This window comes from Phyllostomus hastatus, unplaced genomic scaffold (assembly GCF_019186645.2).
Source record: "Phyllostomus hastatus isolate PE091 unplaced genomic scaffold, TTU_PhHast_1.1 phas_scaffold_1066, whole genome shotgun sequence".
In the NCBI taxonomy this organism is placed as follows: domain Eukaryota; kingdom Metazoa; phylum Chordata; class Mammalia; order Chiroptera; family Phyllostomidae; genus Phyllostomus; species Phyllostomus hastatus.
The window spans coordinates 33,907,086-33,929,072 of record NW_025334004.1 but is presented as its reverse complement, the minus strand read 5'-3'; positions in this window follow the sequence as shown (position 1 = coordinate 33,929,072).

Sequence of the window (21,987 nt, the reverse complement as noted above, 5' to 3'; positions counted from 1 at the left end):
GCAAATGTGCCCATTTAGCACAGTCAGATGAAATTGGGGGAATTTGGCTAATCACAAGTCAGCAGATGCCTGTCCGGTTGCGGGCGGCCTTCATGCTAACAGACACGGCCCCTCCGCCCCCCACGGCTCCGGCGGGCGTCTCCGCGCCCAGACAGAGCGCGAAGGTGAGAGGGCGGTGACCCCGTCCTCTCCCGCCGGCCCCGCAGCTTTAATTAATTTACGTGAGAGCCCGCCGGCCTGGACCGCAGCCCCGGACGCAGGCGAGCCTGACAGAGCGCCTCCTGCAGGGCATGCCATCTCCTCGCCGTGTCCCTGCGGCCGCCGGGAGCTGACGGCTCAGCCACCGCCCTCCCCACCCCACCCCCCCACCCCCCGCGGGCGCTCCGGCCAGAGAGAGGGGAAGGGAGGGGGGAAGGGAGGAAGAGAAACGTTGACGTGAGAGATGCGTGGATGGTTGCCTCTCACACCCCCCGCCCCCCACCGGGGACCTGGTCTGCAACCCAGGCGTGTGCCCTGCCTGACTGGGAATCGAACTGGCGACTCTGGGGTTCGCAGGCCAGGGCTCAGTCCGCTGAGCCACACCAGCCGGGGAATGAAACACAACGTCTTCACCGCCTTTGAGTAGTCATGGGAACACGAAAGTGGAAAAGGAAAAACCGCACGCGACCTCCGCCGTGGAACCGAGGAGGCCGCCGGTGGGAGCCCCAGACCGCGGGGCAGCGCGAGCACCCAGGGAGGGAGCCCTGGGCCGTCCCGGAGGGGGCGGCGGGGACACAGCCTGGCCCCCGGGGGCTGCGGGCTCGCGGGCGTCGTGTGCACCGCCAGAGCCCCTTCCCAGGAAGCCTCTGTCAGAGAGAGTGGCAGCGGCGGGCAAAGGGGGAGCATCAGTGCCGAGCTGACCTGCCACCTGCTGCCTCCAAACCCTGGACAGAGAGGGGACCCGAGCGGCCCCCGCCCCTGCACCAGGTGGGGGGGGGTGCGCCTGGGAAACCGGCAGCTTGTAGGGTCGCACTGAACACGCCGATTATGGAAATTCAGCCTCAGCCACCACAACAGCTCGCTGCTCACAGCTGCCCCACTCCCCGGGCCAGACAGCAGGCGGGCACCCAGCAGCCGTGAGTTCCTCTGACCTCACCCGCAGCCAGGGGGCATCCAGAGCACAGACAGGGAAACTGAGGCAGGGGAGGGTAACGTCCTCCGTGGCAGCTGCGGGTGGGGCAGGACTTGCGCCGTGGGAGCTGTTTCCTGCTCTGGGTCGTCACAAACCCTGGGAACTGTCCTCAGTGTGACCCAGGCCGTGCACGGAGGGCGGCACCTTTGCCCGGTCCGAGTCCCACAGGGACAGGAGCCACCTCCCGCCGTCACCCGGCGGAGGGCTGTGCCCCGCTGGTCAGCGAGAGAATGAGTCTCAGAGGACGAAGGAGAGCTTCTCGCTCAGGCAGACCCCTCCCACCTCCGCCCGCCCCTCCCCTCCCCTCCCCTCCCCGCCTCCCTCCTCCCCTCCACCGTCGGGGCGCCGCCGCCGCCGCCGCGCTGGACCCCAGAGTTTAAAGGAACACCTTTGCTGACTGCTCACCCTGTTTCTGTGAGCACGAGCCCGCTGACCAGTGCGGGGCGGGTTCAGAGTCGCTTCTGTCTTCAGGCTGAGGACGCAGGTCCCCCCCCGTGAGCTCCACGACCCGGTCACCTCCCGCCCAAGCCCCGCCCCCGCGGTCCTGCTCTGCACTCCGGAAGCAAGTCACCTTGTCTCCTTTCTGTGTGTCTTCCTAGGTGGCCCCCATCCTTGTCGAGTTATTCCATTTTTTTTAGTGGAAAAAGTGTTAACGTGATCAGCACCGCACAACGAGGCTGACACAACCCCCACCAGCCCCAAGTGGGCACCAAGTCCCTGGGTCCCCACGGCCACCTCCTGCATGTGGCGTGTTTCACACGGAGCCTGCACAATGCCCAGAATGCCCTTGGCTTTGCTGCCTACCTGCTTAATGGTTTTTGCTTCCTACTTAATGGGCAGAGTCTGGGGATCGCTCCAGAACCGTTTATAGAAGCCTCTCCATTATTAATTACTTTTAATCCTCTCCTTACCTGTCATTGCTTTTAGAGACAGAGGGAGGGAGAGAGGATGGGAGAGAGAGGGAGGGAGAGAGGAAAGGAGGGAGGGAGGGAGGGAGAGAGGATGGGACAGAGGGAGGGAGAGAGGGAGGGAGGGAAAGGGAGGGAGGGAGGGAGGGAAGGAGAGAGGGAGGGGGAGAGAGGGAGGGAGGGAGAGAGGAAAGGAGGGAGGGAGGGAGGGGGAGAGGAAGCCTCAACACCAGAGACAGGCATCGACTGGCTGGCTGCCCTCTGTAGGTGCCCGGACCAGGAACCGAACCTGCAACCTAGCTGTGCGCCCTGACCGGGAAGCAAACCTGCGACCTTCCAGTTATGAGGCAACGCTCCAACCGACGGAGCCACCCAGCCAGGGCTCTATTATTTTTAAAGCCGCAAAGTAGATACTTCATGGTTTGGATGGTCGGGGTTACTCAGCCACTCTCCCAGCTGGGAGCACTTAGGTCTTTCCAACACTCACGGTTACAAACAACAGTGCAACAGCAACTCTGCGAGGGCGGCGGCGGCAGCAGCAACCGGATGACTGTGTCACCGTCTCGGAAGTGACCCAGCTGAGTGATTTCTAGGGCTGGAATCGCTGCTCCAGAAGGCGAGCACGCACCTTGGGCGTCTCAGCTGTGGCTGGACGCCCTCCCGTAGGCGCGCTGACCACACGCACCCCACCAGCGACTTGTGAACTCCCGAGCCAGCCTGCCCACTTCCCGAGGACCCAGGCGGCAGAGCGGGACCTGCTTGCGTTAACGGTGTCGCCTGCCAGTTAAGTGTAGCTTCACGTCTCTGTCTCAGTGCGGTTCTAACTGCATCCCTTCCGTGACGAGGCTGATGTCTCGCCATGTGCGTCAGAAAACAGTCCGTTCCTCTGCCTGTGGCTCCGGGTTCACTGGTGGCGAAGACGGCATCTCTGCGAAGTCTCTCCCCATTTAGGGAGTCACAGGCCGTGGCACCACACAGACACATGTGCCTTGTCGTGTTAATAAAGTGTCTATCAAAAGCGAGTTTCTTGAGTATTTTTTATCAAGACGGAGCATTACATTTTGAAAGAGACTTCTTCATTACCTAAGGAGAAAAATGCGCATTTCCCCTCGGACCTACTATTCACGGACCCCCTGACACTAGACGAAAACCAGCCGCACACAGAGACCTCTCCCTCTTAATGTGCAACATCAGTGCCTTCGCATGGCTGTAGACTCTGTTTACTTCTGCCTTTTCTTATTTCCTTCGTTGTGGGTGCTTTGTGGTCCCTCTCATTTTGAGAAAGAAAATGCATTTATTTTCATTCGTTTTTACTCACGGCGATATTTAAGGCTTTAGGTCTTCCTCTGATCACGGTTTTTCACGCACGCCGCGGACTCTGACAGGTAGTGTTTCCTTGGTCGCTATTTTTATGAGTTCTGTGACGTTGGGGTGCCGTCTCCCTTTGTTCAAGAGCCAATAGGATTTTACGTTTTTGATGGGCCTTTTGCGTTAACACTTCACACCCGTGTTGCACTGTGATCAGAGTATACTCTTCGTAATGTTCCTGCTCCACGGGACTTGCACTGTTTTCCCGGTGCCCTAACCAGCGGTTGACTTTTGTTAGTGTTTCGAGTCTGTGGATACAGGTGGACACCTCCCAGGGTGTCAGTGACAACATCCCCCGAAATCTGCCTCATGTGTGACGTCTTGGGGGGTCCCCTACGTTCTAACAGGGGCTGAGCCTTGCCTCTCCTACTGAGAGCAGTGTCTGGATGTCTTTCCTCTCCGTGTAAGCCTCCTTGAACCACTTAACAGTTTTTGCCTTTTAAATAGTTTCTCCCTTTTAAAGTGGGTGTATTGCTATTCGGTATATGAGTATTATAGTTATCACACCTTTGTCGTGAAGTGTGGCTTTCAGCAGCTAAATGGGTCCTTCCTCGTCACATGCAACGCACTGGGAGTTCTCCCGGGGCTGCTGGAAGCGTCGCTGCCCCGGCTTCGTCTCCATTACGGAGCGCACCTGTGCACCTGTGTGCGCCTCACCCTCGCCCCGAACGTTGGCGGCCCGGGCGTGTCTCCTGCGTGCAGCTCGCAGCTGAGGATTTCTTCCTGAAGCAAAGGGAAAATCATGTTCTCTTACACCCGGAGTTCCAGCCGCTCACCTGCACTGATCAGACTGCTAGGCTTGATTTCAACCCTGGTGCGTTATTTCTTAACAGCTTCGCCGAGGCATCATTTAGAAACCCAAGAATTCCCCCACCTTAAATGCAGAATCCAGTAACTTTTAAGTGCATTTACACGGCTGTGGAGTCCACACTACGATCCAATGCTAGAACACCTCCAGCCCCGCCCCCATAACCTCACACCCCCAGTGACCTCACGCCCCCAGTGACCTCACACCCCCAGTGACCTCACGCCCCCAGTAACCTCACGTCCCCAGTGACCTCACACCCCCAGTGACCTCACGCCCCCAGTGACCTCACGCCCCCAATAACCTCACACCCGCTTGAAGTGGCTCCCCATTCTCATCTTCAGTGCAGGCAGCGACCAATCTGCTTTCTGACTCCTCGAGGTTGCCTCTCCCTGGACAATCCCAATACATGGGGCCACACCTCACGGGGTGGTCCTCTCCTGGCTCCATCCACTCAGAATAAAGGTTTCCAGGTTCGTCCACGTCCCGTCTCCTTCCGCCGGGAGTAACACTCACTGAGCGGACAGACCGCGATGGACAGCGGAGGGAAACGGGGGGAAGGGGGGGGCGTTTCCACTGCCAGACTACTGTGGGTCGAGCTGCCGCAGACACTCGCGCGGGAGACTTGGTGGGGACCCGTGGTTCCGTGTGTCTGGGACGCACAGCAAGGGCAGAGGTGCGGGTGTTTGAGCCAAACCCTCCTCCAAAGCCCTGCACCGCCGACATCCCACCACGGGGCGGGGGCAGAGGGGGGGTCCCCCCCCGCCACGTGCTCACCTCCCTGCGTGGAGCCGCCGCCAGGGGCGTGTTCCGAGTCCCTTGCTGCGGTCTCCATGTGTGCCTCACCGCTGACTAACGGGTCCCTCGCTGTGCGGGTCCCTCACCGGCCGTTCGTGTAACCACCTCGGAGAAATCATCCAAGCCTTTTGCCCATTCCCAGCTGACGGGCTCTATCATTGTCGAGTTGTAAGAATTCCGTCTACGCTCCAGACTCAACACTCCGATCAAACGTGTGACTTACAAATACTCCCCTCCCCTCTGTGAGTTGCCTCGTATTTTCTCACTGGTTTTGAAGTTCCAAAGATTTTCATTTTAATAAAGTCCAATTTATCGTTTTCCTTTCAGGGATCACGTGTGTGTGGTGTTTTATCTAAGAAAGCTTTGCTTAATCCGAGTTCGTGAGGACCTTCCCCTTAAAACTTTCTTTTAAAAGGTCCCAGTTCTGGCTCTTCCCCTCGGGGCTGTGACCCACGGTGGGGTGACCTTTGTGCAGGGCCTGACAAAGGAGTCCCACCCGTGTCTGTGGGTGCACGTGGCCCACACCCCAGCGCCGTCTGCGGGAGGAATTATTGGAAATCTTCACTGGTGTGTATACTGCATGTGGTGTTTAACTGCTGTGTTGCCGTTGCTTTTTTATTTTCGTTTACTTTGGTATCCACGACGCTTTAGGTTTTTGTTCTTGAGGTTCTGCTTCTCCTCAGACCTGTGCAGGTGCTCGTACACACACGCGTTCACAACTTACTGCCTTGAAGGTGTCTTACTCGCTGCTGACCGCCCGCACGACGACACGTGAGCTCACTCCACTCCCTGTCCTCTCGTCCTTCCTGTCTCCTAACCTCAGGCACTCGCACGCCTGCGTGCGCATGGGGACCCCCGCCGTACCCGCCGTGTGGGTGCTAAGATGCTAAGTGTGTTAGATGCTTACCAACAGCCCTTGTTCTGGACCCCCAGCCCTCGCCCCCAGGGGGGGAGGGAGTCCGGGGTCCAGCAGACCCCTCGCCGAGGCCCCTGCAGACTGAAAACTCTTTATAAAACAGCCGCGTCGCCTGGGGAACGGCCTAACCCGGCACAAAAACTGCTCCCGTGTCCCTCGAACAGTCGGCCCCCTGCCCCCCCGATGTGTGTTGTGTCTGGGAAGCCGTCCCGTACGCTGTTTATCTAGCAGATGTACCAGGGCGCGGGCTGGAATTGGTTCGTGCGAGTGTGATTCCTCCCGCGCCCAGTGGGCCTGTTTAATATGTAAATTCCAATGTGCCTTAATTACCGCAAGTGTTTTCTCAGGTTGTGGTTGTAAACATCCGCTATCGTTATTCTGTTTATCTTCTTCAGGGTCTCCAATTATGTGTAGATTACGTGTAAATTGCACCAGCTCTGCCCGTGTTCCGTTTCACCCTCCTTCTCCCTCTGATGCTGCTTTACTCCTTTTTCCTTTCCACCGCTTTGTTTTCCCTGGTTTTCAATGTATCCTGCCGTGCCCTCCTCCTAATCACTCTCCGCGGAAGCCTTGTAATCTGGGCTGCATGCACACAGACGGCTCCTTTCCTCCCTGAGTCCCGCTCCGGTCTGTCCCCCGCCTGGGGCGGGAGGGGCCCTCGCACTGTGCACTCTGAGGTCTGGTGGCGGGGCGGTCTCCTCCCAGGTGCTCGTCCAAGTGCCTGACTCTGCGTCGAGGGTCAATTTTAGTTTGTTTCTGCTCCGGCATGGGTTTCAGAGGAGGTGTCACCGGCTGAACCGTCTGGAGTCCAGTGTTTTGTCTCCGTTTCACAGCAGACGTGTGCGGGCCGTCGGTCCCTGCATCACGCAGGCCGGGCCGGAGGTTCGGCGGGGTTCCCGGGACAGCCGGTTCAGAGCCAGTCTCCTCTGTGCGGGGCCGCCGGGAGCTCTGGGAACCGGTCACTGTTTTCTCTCGGGGGAGGTGGTCGTGCAAGGAGGGAGGGCCCGTTCCTGGGCTCGCTGTCTCACAGGCCCCAGGCCTCCTGCTTCTCCTTCTCCTCACCCAGCGGTGTCAGGGCCCCCGTCCCTCTGCTGACCCCCGGCCCCTCCCAGAGCATCGCCTTTCCGGGGCGCTCCCTCGCCACATGTGCACGATTCCCAGTCTGTCCTCCACGGCCAGCTCTTCGATCTTGCGGGAAACTGTGTGTTTTCAGGCTGCGGTGACTCACCTCCCAGTGTCAGAGCCGTCCCCGGGTCCCCTTGGCAGGGACCCGGGGAGCACGGGCGTCCGCCCTCGGCCTGCGTCTGCTGAGTCGTTCTCCCGGTCACAGGCGCTCCGCTGTTTGCCCGCCCTGGCCCCTCGTCTCCCCGAGGACGCTGGCTTTGCATGGTCCGCTCGTCTCTCCCGCCCCGCTCTCTGTCACTGGGGGGTGTCGCGGGTGCTGCAGGTGTGTGCGGCCCCCCTGCCTCGGCTACCCAGAACTCCCCGGCAGATTGATTTGTGAAAACGCCAATCTACACTGGAAAAGAAATGCATGCACTTAGCCAGTCTATTAACATAAACTGAAGACAATTAAGATAAAACATTTTGGGTTTTTCACCCTAAACTCATCCCTCCGCCTGTGCTGCTGCACCCGGCCTGGGAAACACCTCCCCCTCCCCCCACTCCCGTGACTGCTCCCCCTCCCCCACCCCCACCCCCGCCATCAGGGTCCTTCTCAGCACCACGTCCCCGGCGAGAGTCCTCTCCTGCGAGCTCGCTGCGGGCCTGCACCTGACCGCTCCTGACCGCTCCTGACCGTGCCCGAGCCCCTGTGCCCGGCGGTGGCAGTTTCTCAGAGGGCAGCCCCGCCTCCCGCCGGGCCCCAGCACCTGTCCCCAGCGGCGCCTCTGCCCATCTCCTCGCTCAGACGCCCGGTGCCCACCAGCACCCCCCGGGTGCTCAGGGAAGGACCTGGCTCCCTGCCGCACTGGCAGACACTAGGGATGACCGCGAGACCCACTCTCCCCCGAGATGTGCTCCCTCCCACTGCTGCCGGCGGCCGTGGAGCCGTCCGCCCGCCTGCCTGTCCCCGAGGACGGGGCAGGGCTCTGAGAAGCAGCTCCTGAGAGCGGCTCTCAGAAGGAGGTGTCGCCAGGACGGGCCCTCCGCCTCCGGCAGACACGTGTGTGCGTGACGGCGTCACACACGCCCGGGCCCGGGCCGACCCCAGAGCCTCGAGGCCATGCTCGGCTCCCGTGTCCGGTTCCGGTAAAGGTGTGGCACGTGGGCGGGCGGGGCGCTCGCCGCACCTTGCCGAGCTCAAGGACGGAAGGCAGAGGGGACTCCATGGCCGTAAAGAGGGGAGTCTCAGGACAGTGGCCAGCGGGTGGGCAGCTGACGGGCACCGTGCCCGCCCCACCGATGGCGGTTCTGCTCCTTCGCCGTCTCTCCAGACACGGGCAGGGAGAGGAGGCGGGCGGGTCCCAGGAGGCACGGCCAGGGCCGAGGACAGCACGACCTCGGGCTGTGGATCTGCATGATTTCTTGCCTCTGAATTGCCCTCCATCTGCAAGCACGGCAAAGGGAAGAGGAGTGGACGATTCCTGGGCACACGTTCGAACACGGGTCCCCAGGTCACAGCGGGTTTCAACTGCAGACCAAACGAAAAGCAGCCAGACTGCCGCAGCTGGGCACCGAGGCGTGGCGTCGCTCTCAAGCACAGCAGGTGAGTGGGTGGGTGGACGGACGGACGGACAGCCTGGCAGACAGGCGACAGCTGGTCTACGGAGAAGCCGCCTCTGCATCGCCGCGTTACAACCATCTTCTCCCGCTCGTTTGCCCGTTACCCCCCCCCCCCCGCTGGAAGCTCCCCTCTGGAGCCACGGTTCTCCACGGCGACAGCTCGGTTCCTCCACGTCCTGTCCAGGCGCACGGGACGTGGCGGCATCTCACCCGAGACGGGTCGGCGTGTCTGGGTTGCTGAGCCCCTTCGCGGTTAAACTGCGACCCCGCCCTCCCTTTCCTCTCCGGGCTTTGGTCACACGGCCCCGCCCACCTACCACACCGCACACGCTCCCTTCTCCGTGGCGACACGCTGGGTCCCACCGCTGACTCCCCCGCGCCGACTCAGTCTCGGGTCTCAGACTGCGCCCCGCCGCTTCCCCTGGACTCCGCGCGCGGCTGTTGGGTTCAGGATTTTAGGACCTGCATGTGCCAGGAAAGCTAAACCTAATTTTTCTTTTTTCTGTAATGTCTCTGCCAAATGTCACTCTTTTACTTTTTTTTGTTGTTGTTCCCTGCTCCCTGGGAGCTTCCGTGTAGAGCAGGCGTGAGCCCCTCCGTGGGAGTCGGGAGTCACCTGCTGGCGACATGGCTGAGTGTGGCGTGTGCCCTGTGTGCGTGCGGGGGGCGGTGCCAACAATGATACGTCGGGCATGTTTGATTCTGATAACAGAGACTCCCAGGGCCTGCTTCTGCCTGGGTCCGTTCTCAATCTCGCATTCCCAGGGATCCGGAGACTCCACCTAAGCGCCGACACCCGTTCCCACACCAGCGTGCGTGAGGGGCATCCTCTCAGGGTCTTCGGTGACCCCCTCTGGGCGGCGGGCTCCCCCAGGACCCCCTGGGGGTTATCCGTCTTCAAGGAGTTCTCTTTCCCCCAAAGAGTCAGATTCGGCTCTGTTACATCTCTGTATTACGTATTTATTTTCATCTCATTAATTGACATTCTTATCATATTTATTTTCTTTCTTCTATTTCCTTTGGGTATAGTTGGATTCCTGTGGTTGGATTCTCTGATGATTAACTATCTTTTGTCCTAGTGGATGCATTTAAGGCTTTAAGTTTTCCTTCTGATTAGAACCCACCCCCAGCTCGCACGCTGGTGCGTTGGTGCACCCCAGGACCTGCGTCCGTGAGCGCCCAGAAGGCCCCGGGGTTACAGGGGCGCGTCCGCACGCACCCACACCTGCGCCCTCCACACTGCCCGCCCCTCCTCTCTGCACCCGGGACTCCGCCCACCACCACCGTTCTGACGCCTACGTGGTAACAATCCGAAGTTCCCCTTCCGTGGCCTCTGCTGAGGTTCCCAGAGCCTCACCATCCTCATGTGACCGCACTGCTGGAAGGTGTCGTTACAGCACTTGCACGTCTAGGTGGGCGGGCACTTCCCTTCCACAATTCAAACCTGTCTTCCAGTTTTCGTCTGAGCTTCATCTTTTTGTGGAAAAGTCCGCTGTCAGTCTCGTTTCTCGAGAGTAATACTCGGGGGGTGGGGGTTGTTTGCATCTGGCTCCTTGTAAGGTTTTCTCTTCGTCTTGGATCTCGGCAGTTGTGCTATAATGTGCTTAAGCAGGACTGTCTTTGTATTCACCTTAAGTTCCATCCTGCTTCTGGAACGGGTCACTCGGGGTCTTCCATCATTCTTAGCCCTTTCCCTGCCCGAGCCCCGGTTTCACACTCGTGCTGAGCCCCGCGGAGCTGCCGCGGTCCCCTCTCCTTGCCCTCAGATCTCACCACTGCCTCCTCTAACAGGGGGCGGGGCCGTATGTGGGGTGTGGTCATCCAACCTCTAAAACGGGGCGGGGCCACATGGGGGGTCCGTGGTCATGCATCCTCTAACACGGGGCGGGGCCGTGTGGGGGTGTGGCCATCCATCCTTTAACACGGGGCGGGGCCGGGCAGGGGGCGTGGCCGTCCATCCTCTAACGCAGGGTGGGGCCACATGGGGCCACAGTTGTCCATTCTCTAACAGGGGGCGGGGCCGGGCAGGGGGCGTGGCCGTCCATCCTCTAACATGGGGCGGGGCCACGGGGGTATGGGGCCAAGTCCGGGGCTGGGTGGGGGGTCGGGTGTGCGTAGGAAAAACGACACAACAATTGATAAATGACGACACCAGACGAGACTCGGCGTTCTGCGTCCGCACCAGTGAGACCCCGCGGTGGCCCCACCCCGCACCGGGCCACCGTGGGGCCGTTCCCACCCTCCTGCCGCTCAGGGACGCGATCGGAGCGTGTCCCGGGGCCGTCGCCTAGTCCCCGCCCCCCTCCCGTCTTACATTATTTCGCAGCCCCTGGGGAGTGCGCTGAGACTGCACTTCTCAGCCCGGAACTGCCCACTTCTCCTTACCGTTTTCTACAGTGTTCAAGTTTCTGACGCGTTCATTTTTTCAGTCCTACCACTTATCTGTATAAATAAAGGAAGTGTGGCTACTTAATTTTGTGTCTGTTAACTCCGTGATTTCACGTCTGATAGGTCTACCTCCCGAACACTGCGTGTAACTGTTTGGTTCTCTTCACGTTTCATTACGGCTCACTTCCCCACGCGGAGCTGTGGCGTGTGTGTTCTCGAAACGTCACCCTGAGCACTGGACAAACAGTGGAGCCAATCAGAGGATTTTAACGATGTATTTCCCTGCAGAAACTGGATTCTTTCCTTCTAACTTGTAGGGTCTGAACTGGGGTCGCTAGAGCCGCCGCGGGGCCACCCTGACCCGAGCAGGGTCCGACGTGACACAGAGCGGCCTGCCTGGGCTCCTGCTGCCGGTTTAAACTTTCCCTCGGGCTCTAAACGCCCCAGGGCCCCAACCGCGGCCCGGGGCTGCCGCTCAGTGCGGCGTGACTGCGCAGTCTCGGGTCTGCCGTCTGTCTGCCCCGCCCCCCCCCCCCCCAGGCTCCTGTGTCCCCTTCCGTCTCTCGGACCCAGTGAGTGTCGCCCGTTCTACCCGCTGTTCTGCCGGCGTGAGAGCTGCACCCTCTCCTGTGCCGGAGGGCACAGCTTGCGCCCTTGGGTGGTCACACTGTGACCTTAAGCTTTGGCCCCGCCGACCCCAGAGCCTGCTCAGAGCCTGCGCACCCTCTCAGCCTCCGGACCCCACTCGCTCAGACCGAAGGCGTCGCTGGGTGAATGCCACCACGGGTAACAGAGGTTCCTGCCTCTCTCTGTCCCAGAACTTGGCGTTTCTTTGATGCTTCCAAAGAGAGTTTCAGACCCTTTCTCCAGCTCGTCTGGCTGTCTGGGCGGGTAGGTCAGACCGAGCCCAGTCTGCCACCCCCGGGAGTGGACACTAGGCGGTCATCATTTTGACTGTCATGTGGTTCGTCTCCAGTTTTCCGAGCTTTCAGATGCTGACCCGGGAAACACACGTCAGGGGCCTCTGAGCCTTCGTGACGACGTCCAGGATTTGTTCCCAGGCCCCTGCAGTGTCCCGCACTGTCCTGAATGTCCCTGCCATGCCCCACGCGGTCCTGAGTGCTGGGCAGCTGTCGTGTCGCTGGACCCTCAGAGCGAGGCTTGGGGCTGGGGCCGCTGTCACACCCTCACGCGGCAGGTCATCAGTGGGAAGCCCAGAGGAGGGCCTGCCGCGGCCACGTGTCACGGCTGGACAGTGGCGGAGGTGACCCTGCAGAGCCTGACCTTCGTCCCACCTCTGCACCGCTGCACCACGCTGGCTGACCGAGCATCATGTGAACTTTTCTTTCTGGGCGACGTGTCCTGGGGTGACATCGGTCAGTGAGAGCACGCGGCTGCGAGTGCGTGGTCCCGTGACCCACGGTCCGTGTCAGCGTGCGGCCCTGTGTGCCCGCCACCCACAGTCGGGCCGCCTCCGTCACCAAACACGTGGCCCCCTCCCCCTTTAAACCCCCTTACACGTTCTTGGAAAGCCCCGGGCCCCGGAGTAACAAGGTAGAGGGTGGTGTGCGGCTCACGAACTTGAACCGTGGACTGGCACCACGGACTCGCCGGAGGGAAGGCGCAGGACTGGGAGAGAAGGGGTCTGGTGAGCAGCCTGCAACCAGGACGGTAAAAACGCACATTAAGAAGAAGGATCCTTTCCTAAGTACACTGAAACTCTAAATTACAGGAACGCCGCTGAGGGTTCAACGGCGCGCCTGCTGGGAGCAATAAAGCCGTATTTATCTGGGTTTAATTCCAATATTCTCCAGGGACGACGGGAACCCTTCCTGTGACAAAGCCCCGGGCCCCTGGGGACAGGGCTAACAGACTGTTCCTTTCCTCCATCAACCGAGAAGGAGGGCGGGGAGACCGGCGGAGCAGCGAGAGGGGGCAGAGGCCGCACCGCAGCCGGCAAGGCCGTCCCTCCGCGGCCGGGGCGCGGTCCCCGGCACCTGCCAAACGTCTGCCGCCTCCCGCCCCGATGCAGCAGCACGGCAGCTGCCTCGTCCCGGTGGCAGGTGCCCCAGGCCAGACTGTCACCTCCTCCCGCCTTGAACACAGACCTCAGCGCTGAGGAGCGGGTGCCCTGCCGGCAGGAGCCCGGGCGGCACGCCGGACCCCTGTCCCCAGCCCAGCAGCCACAACGTGCAGCGAAAACGACTCCGGTCCCAAGAAGAAGGGAGACCAGCGAACAGAGAAAATGGCATCCGTCCGAAACCGTCCCAGCCACCTTGAAAACACCCGTTTCACGGCTTCCCGAAAAGGGCGACACTGAGATAAGTTCAACATTTTTGCAAAAAGAAGAACTGCAAAATGAGCTGTAGAACCTGGTCACGCGCACCGAACACGGGCCACCGACCGCCATGACCACGAGGGGCTGCCCCGGCTCTGGTGACGGCAGCGGAGTCCCCAGGTTGGGAGAACTCGGATGGGGGGGGGCCCGCGGCACCCTGGCCGCCCCCACCCCCAGCGGACAGCCGCTGACGCTGCGCGCACCGGTGCCGACGCGCCGCGGGCTCAGCACCCCGCCTCCCGCCGTTCTCGAAGGTCTCACCTTCGCTGAAACGCCTCAGGAACACCCAATTGCACCTTATCAAGTGAGTTTCGGCTTCCGCCAAAAGAGCCATACAATAACTCACCCCGAAATAGCTGTTCAGAGCTAGAAAGAGTAGATTGAAAATATGTATTCAATTTCTGCGAAGGCTGCTTACTCTGACTAGTATTTTAAAATTATTTCTCCCTGAAGCATGAACAGGAATTTCACAGAATGCAAATGTCAGGACACCTGAACTCAGTAACTTCTCCTCTGTTATCCCAGCGGCCCCCACACCCTCCCCTCAGCCCAGACGCAAGTCCGGCTGGGAATTAAACAGAATTAAACCCCCTCTCACTGCCGGGAGGCTCTCGCCCGGGCAGGAGCTCCGGCCGGTCCGAGGTGGCGCACGCGGAAGGAGTTGTCACGGGAGGCAGCGGGACCGTCACGCCGTCACACTGCCGAGTCTCCCCTGCGAAGGATGCATTCACACGTCAGGGCTGTGCCCTCCTCCCCGGCATGGAGGCCTCCCCGGGCGGCAGCCTCGCGCACGGGGCCGCCTTGCGCGTCAGTGAGGGCCCGCCGGCTTTCGGGGGGGCCTCTCCCTCTGCGAGTGAGTGAAGCCCCCACTCGCGAGGACCCTTCCGGACGGCCGGCCTGACGCCGCGCCCGTGTCCCGGGGATGAACTGGACTGCCGTCCCCCGCGCCCTGCCTCGACGAGGCCGCTGGAAGCGTCGTGGCACCAAGAGGCGGCCTCGCCTGCCGACGGTGACTTCCAGGCACTGAGCGGGGCGGGGGGGGGGGCTGCAAAGGAAAGGGGGGTGCTGATCCTGTTCGGCAATGGAGGCGGCATCTGTGATGCTCAGCGACCGGTGGTGTGGGCGCCTTTTTATAAACGCGGGTGTCTGTCGGGAAAGGCCAGGGCACGACCCAGGGACAGACGTGCTCAGCCCCTGGGGAACGGGGAACGGGGCCGGCAGGTGCCAGGCCGGGCGCCCACCCACCTGACCCCAAGGAACACGCTCCTCCCCGAAACCTGTGAAGCCCGGGGGTCCAAGCGCCTCTGCCCAGCGTGAAGACACGGTGCCTCCCGGAGTCACTGCTGGTACCAGCGGGAGCAAGCACGAAGGAGCTTCCAGGAAAACCGGCGAGTCTCGTCCGCGTCTCCTCTCTCTGCGAGCAAACCGGACGCGGGGCCCCTCGCGCCGCCGGGGAACTGCGTCTGCACGAAGCTCGGGAGCGCGCTCCCGGTGTTGCCGGCCCGGGACAGCGGCTCCCGCGGCTGCGGTGAGGGTCGCGGCAGCGCCCGCCCTGAGCCGCACCTTCGAGGCTCCCAGGGCCTCACTGTCCGGAGCGAGGGGCACACCGCCCCATTTAGCCAAGCTTGGCGGTTAAAGTCACCGCGTGTCCCGGCTCTGACCTACTTAGGGGAAGGAATAGCAACTGCTCAGACACGGGAGAGCCGCGTCCCCGGAGACCCTGTCTGCATCAAAGGCGGCGGCTTTCTCCGCCCGAGAGACTCATGTATGAAGCGCAGCAAACGGCAGCGATGAGTCACGGAGCGCTTACCCCGCGGCCGGCAGGATCGGTCTCAGTGAGTCTCTGTGAAATGCCCAGGAGGCAGACGTCACCGACACCCCCACTGCACAGGTGGGGAAACTGAGGCGGGGCACGATGGAGCAGCAGCTGCAGGCAGCAGAGCCACACCTGGGACCGTGGCCACGTGCCCTGACCGCTCACAGGTCCCGCCTGCCGACACCCTGACACGCCGCGGCACATGTTCCCAACATGCCTAGGTCCCGGGCCTCTGAGCACCCGTAGCGACTGGGGGGTGGTCACGCCAGAGCCAGCCCGACTTCAGGGCCCCCGGAGCCGCACCCCCAGGCGGGGCCCGTGTCTCCCCTTCTGGGTCCGTGTCACGACCGGAGCCACCTCAGGGCCCACGGCCCCACGCCCGGCGGGCCACACAGGGGACCTCGCCCGGCGGCCTGGCTGCACAGCCACCCTGAGCGCGTCGGGGGTTGGGGATGTGGGACAAGAACAGGAGTGGAGCCGAGCAGTCGGTGACGGTCGCACATTTTGCTGCCAGCTCAGAGCGCCCACTGGTTACACGTGGTCGGGGCAGGCCCTGCGGCTGCCGGGGCGGGGCAGTGTGTGGAGGGAGAGACCTCGGGTTCTGGTGACGGCCTTCCGGCACTTTCTGGTCACAGTGCTGGCTGCCTGCGCTGTGACCAGGGGCGGCCACATTCACCGCCCAGCCCTCCGGGGGTCGCTCTTCTGACCAGGGTGCGGGGGGCTCTGAGCAGCGCCCCGGCTGTCCACACCCCCTCACCCCGGCCTGTGGACACGGCAGAGCTGCGCCAGGCCTGCCGGGGGCCCGGGGCCCCCACCCTAAGGCTCTGAGTCCGTCCCTGGGACCCGCGTGAACGGGTGCCCACTCCTCCACTCCCCGGAAGGGGGTGGGCCCCGAGGCCTGATGCAGACTGGAAAATGGTGCCGGTTGTTATTTCTCCATCTATATGGTAATAGGTCTCGACTCCGCTCCCCGCAGAAATGCTCAGACGTGCGTGAAAGTGGGGAAAGCAATCCAATGATCCCCGTGGGCCCACGCCGGCCTCTCGCCATGCCAGGGCACCCCTCCACCTGCCTCCCGGCGTCGGGCGAGGGTGGGGGAGGGGGCGCCGAGTCCAGAGCCTGGCACCTTGGAAGCGCTCAGTTGACAGGAACTAACTCAGAACTGCGTTCTCTCTGCACTTCCAGGAGGAGGGCCTGGCGCCGTGGGGGTGGGGCCAGCGCCCGTGAGGGGTGAAGGGCGGGCCCGGTCTCGGCCTCCGCCCCCTGGCCCCGCCCCCGCTCAGCGGGACAGGACGGTGCGGCTGCACCCGCCCTGAGGACGCTCACGCCACTCGGCTCCGGCGGAAGCCGCACAAACAGAGCCCTTCGTGTCTGAAGTCCAGACGTGTCCCCACAAAAGTGAGACTCGTTCCCAGGTGAGGTGTCGGTGAGTGTGGCAAGCTCAGGCCCCTTCCGTCGACTCCGAAACTCCAGTCTTCAAACTGTCGCTGACTCCGCTTTTAACTCCGAGAAAAGCGCTTCACGTGCCCAGGCTCGGGGGCAGGCCCTGGCAGCCCGGCCCCCTCCTGCCGTCCGCACACCCCTGCGTCTGACTCTCCGCCTCCCGGACGCGGCGGGAGCACCGCAGCCTTTGCCGGGCTTCAGACACCGGGGGCGGGAACGGCCGCCCGTTACAACACTCCCGGGGTCGCCGGGGGCTCTTGCACCGCCCAGCCCCGTTCTCCCAGCTCTGAGGGTGTCCTCGCTCCATTCAGCCCTCAGAGCTGTCCGCGCAGACCAGCTCCAGGCAGCGGTGGCGGGAGGGGTGGGGTCTGCAGAGACCCCCGGGGGCACAGACCACGGGCAGACACTTCGGCACGGGGGGACTCAGGGAACAGCGGCAGCCGCGAGCGCCACGTGGGAACGACCCCTGTGGACCTACGCAGCCCGGCCAACTGCGAGGTCGAGGGAGGCCCCCACACACCTGCCGCATGGCACGCCGGGACCCGGGAACCCCCGGGGGCTCAGGGGAGATGGGCGTGCCCAGCCTGGACACGAGCGTAAGCACTGAGGGGCGACCCCGGAGGTCCAGGACCTTGGGGCATGGTAACCGGCTCTTCCAGGACAGAAGCCACCGGCAGCAAACCGGCCAACCAGGACCTGACGAGGAAGCCCTAGGATGGGGGAGTCCTCGTCAAAGGACCACAGGTGAGGGGCAAGTGCCCCGGACACGGGACGGGGACCACACGCGTGCGAGTCGGTGTCCCGGGGTGTGCATGCCGGGGCTGTGGCGAGGCCGACCCCGCAGACGGAGGCCGAAGGCGCAGGAGGGGAAGCGGAGGAGCGTGGCGGGCGGAGCTCCCCCTCGCCCTTGTGGAGAGGCCGTCCCTTGCGCCCCGGACGAGGACGAGCCCGCGCCCTGGTGGTGATGGCAGCGCAGGACCTGCAGGCCCAGCAGCCGCCACCGTCAGGCCCTGGGCCGCCTCCACCGTCAGCGGGGGCGGGGTCCCACGCGGGCTCCGCTCCACTCGGGGCAAACCCCCAGAGCCCCTGCCGATGGCCCCCCCACGACGGGACGCCCGGGAGAGGGGCCCGTTGGAAGTGCTCACACGCACGAGCCGTGCGAGAGGGCGGCTGCCGGCACACGGGGAGACCCTGTCCGCCAGCAGGGGGCCAGCGGTGCCCCCCCACTACCCCCTCCCCCCAGGTCAGGGGCCTGGCAGGAAACAGAGCGACCTTCACGCGGTCCAACAAAGACACGGTGAGTCGTTTCCCAGTGCTCTCTGGTGCCAGCCGGCAGGTCCCCCGAGCCGGGCGCCGCCGAGGGCCCAGCGGAGCGGCCACCCCACCGACTCAGCCGCCCTCGGCAACCAGCCGAGGCCGGAGGAGAGACGCTACGCTACGGTGCTCACTACGGAGAAGAGACGTCGGTCTGGTCGGAGCCAGACCAGCAGCACGTCCCCTCGACCCCTGATCTTTGGAGCTGGACGGGGTCCTCGGCGATGTGAGCCCACGGACGCGGGAGGACAGAGGCTGCGCTCGGTCCGGCCCCGGCCACGGCCGAAAGCGGCTTCCCGGGGAAAACTTCCCCGCGGGAAACAGTGCGGAGGCTCCTCGGGGACCGACGCTGAGTCTCCACGGGGCCCAGCGGGCCGCGCTCCGAGTGGGTGTCTGTGCGGGGGCGGTGAAACGGGCACCTCGGGGAGCCGCCTGCACCCGCGTCGCTGCAGCAGCACCCACCCTGCACCCCGGCCAAGGGACAGCAACGCCAGGCGTCCCCCGGCCGCGAGTGGACCAGCAGGCCACACGCGCGCGCACACACACACACACACGCACACACACACACGGGGGGGGGGGCGCGGTTCAGCCCCTGAAGGAGGCCCTGCCACGAGCAACGGCGCGGTGGCCTGGGGGCCCAGAGGGTCAGGCGAGGCCAGCAGACGCGGAGAGACAACTGTGGTGTGCTCCCAGTCACGTGGACGAGAACGACGCACACCTGTCGGGGTCACAGAACCAGGGGGCAGGGCGGGGGTCACCCAGGCAGGCGGGGAGAGGGCGTGGCAGCCAGTGGGGCGGCAGGGGTCCCTCACTGCGCATGTGTGTGCCTCAGACACATGCACACGCGTGTCAGAAATGGAACTGTATGAAGTCAGTGCCGCCCCAGAAAAGGAGGCGCCCGCCTCCCTGAATGAAGGGACACGCGGCACCCACTCCCTCGCCGGGACAGCGGCGACCTGGGGGAGTCTGCCGGGACCCGGTCAGGAGCCCCGGCCACCCTCGGTTCCGGGGGATCGACGGCCCCCTCCCCACACCTGCGCCCAGGAGCCGAGGGCCACTCCCCCGGATGCAGTGAAGACTTTCCACAAATCAGCTGCCAGAAACGTCAATAATTGGTTTCAATCCTCTTGTAATGCTAATAACGACGCAAAGTGTTGCCACAATTAAAGTTTTACAATTAAACCAAGACAAGTTAAATAGTTCCCATTACTCTTATTACAGTTCGGGCTGACAGAAAAGATGATGTTTACTAACTGGCAGTCATAACGGGAATTAATCTTTCAAGCACCTAATGGGTTCTCTGACACAACGTGGTCCCAGGACCTGTCAGGCAGCACGGGTTCCAAAGGCTGCCCGTCCCGCGGCGGCGTCAGGACCCCCGACACCCCCCAGCGGGCGCACAGGGGCCTCAGGGCCCCCACGGGCAGCGGCGCAAGAGGCTCCGACCAGCTGGACCCGCCTCCTGAGGCTCCGGGGGAACCGACCCCTGCCTCCAGCCCGGTCCTGCCCCGTCCAGCCCGGTCCAGCCCAGTCCAGGGGAAACTGCCCTCCAGCTGCCGTCCACGGAAACCCCACCCAGACCCAGGCCCCGGTGGGGCTTCCAGGCGTCCGTGAGGACGCAGTGCAGGACACCCCCAGAGGAGCAGGCAGGTCATTCGGCCACGTGAGAGTCCCTCACCCTCCGGTGTCGGCTGGATGTGGGGCTCCAGGCAACACCCAGTCCCAGCGTGAAGTCCCTCTGAAACCGGGGGGGGGGGGCCGGGCAGCTGGGCCACAGGCGGTAAGCAGCTGCCCGGGGCCTGGTGTGGGGGGGGGGGCCTCAGGGCCGTGGGCTCGGTCCCCAGGACTGCTCCTCCTGCCCCTCGGGGTCGGAGCGGGAGCCTCGGGCAGAACCCGCCCGCCTGTCCCCAGAGGCGGGCGCTGCCCTCAGCGCTGTCTCGGCCCACACGAGCTGGGCCAATCCTCGGCTCCCACGGGCCTCCCGCCTCGCCCCCCCCCCACCCGCAAGAGCTGGGCTTCTCTCCGAGGACAGGGCCCCCACTTCCCGCACAGTCCGGGGGAGCTCCCACACACCCAGCCGCTTTGGGAAGTGCAGGCGTGGCCGAGGCCGGTGACAGCCCCTGGCGGCTGGAACCCGCACGGCCGGCTCCCACCTCGGAGAACAAAGGACTGACAGCCCACGGCCCAACCCTGCCCCCGCCCGCACACACCGCGGCCCCGAACGCGCACGGCGCTTCCAGCCGGGAGCAGGGGTGAACCCCACGCAGCTCCTCTTCAAAGCCAGAGAACAAATGAGATCTAAAACTCCAAGCAGATTTGGCGGCCACCGTGCCACAGGGCTGCAGCAGCCAACCCCGGGCACTGGGGGCCTCAGCTCCGGGAAGCCGTCCACGGCCTCGGGCGGAGGCAGGCGGCGTGCCAGGAGGAGGTGCGCCCTGCCCACCCCGGGACCTGGCCCGCAGCTGCGGCGCCTCCTGCACTGGCTGCTCTGGGGACACAGGGCCTGGAGGCGGAGCTCCCCGGAGAGGAGACCACGAAGGGGAGGGGAGGGGCTCCCCTGGAAAACAACAGGACCCCCACCCCGCCCGTGCGACCGGCCCCGAGGCAGCCAGCAGCGCGGATTCTAGAGTCGGCCTTGCAGACATAACTCATCCAAACGTGTCCCCTTTGGAGAGCGCAGAGACCTGGACGGCACCCAAGCAGACGGAGCCCGGGGTCTGGACAGACGGGCACAGCTGCCAGCCGCAGGCTGTGGTCGTGCCGGCCGGCCTGCGGCGGGCAGACTGGCTCTGGCCCCCTGTCACAGAGGCCCCCTGGGGAGCAAGCCACGGTGAGCTGCTTCCTGCGGGGGGGGGGGGGGGGTGGCCTCCACCCGCCCTAAGAACCCTCCACCCGCCCGGCAGGAGGCGCACAGGGCAGAGCGCACGGGGCTCCCAGGGAGCCTGACAGCGTGGACTGGGAGCACCGGGTGCCACCCCGTGCCCAGGCTCACCCCCGGCCGGGCGGGGCGCCCGCGCTGCCAGCGGGAGGGGCCTGAAAGGATGCCCTGGCGGGGCGCAGCGCAGGGCAGGGCAGGGCGGCGCCCAGGCTGAGGCCGAGTCAGGCAACGCCACGGCGCGGGTGACAACCGGAGGGACCGCAACAGGCCCCAGCCAGGGAGCCCCCTGCAGGTCAGGGCACCGCTCGCCGCCACCTCGGCCTCCGGCGCGGCCCCTCACTAGCCGCTCCTCGCCAGCCCGCGGGAGGCCCTCCGGCAGCCGGCACGGCCCTGGCAACCCCGGAGTCACGCCGAGCCGTGCGGTCCCGGCCCAGGGCTCACTGGGCTCCGGGGCGCCGCCCCAGCCTCCCCGAGGGCTGAACGCTCGGCCACCAGAGCAGAGTCGCCCACCCACTGGCCACCCTGATGGGGGGAGGGGGGAGGGAGGGGGTGGGGCAGGTCCTGGAGGAAGAGAAGCCCAGAAACCTGTCCGAGGAGCTGGACAGGGAGCCGGGAGCAGCAGACCGGGAGGGAGTGAGCGGGGACAGCGGTCCTCCTCGGGTGGGGAACGCCGAGAGAGGGCACTGGGCCGAGGCGGAGAAGACAGAACCGAGGCCAGCGGGGCGGGACTCCGCCCCTGTCCTTCCCCAGGAGAGAAGGAGAAAGGGGGCGGGTGGGTGCCGAGGCGTGTGGAGGGAGCGAGGGCGTTCCAGCGCCTGTTTCCTTGCTGAGCAGGGGCGGTCGGGCAGCCAGAGCGAGCGTGCAAGCTGAAGGGGCCCGAGACGGAGGTACCTGGGGCGGGGGGGGGGGGGGGACTGATAGAGCCCCGCAGGGGCAGGGGAGCATCTGCGGTGGTGATGGTGATGATGATGGCGATGGTGGTGGTGGAGATGGTGACAGTGATGGTGACAGTGATGGTGATGGAAATGGTGGTGGTGATGATGGTGGTGGTGGAGATGGTGGTGGTGGTGGTGATGATGACAGTGACAATGAAAACAACTATGACCAGGACAGCAGCCAG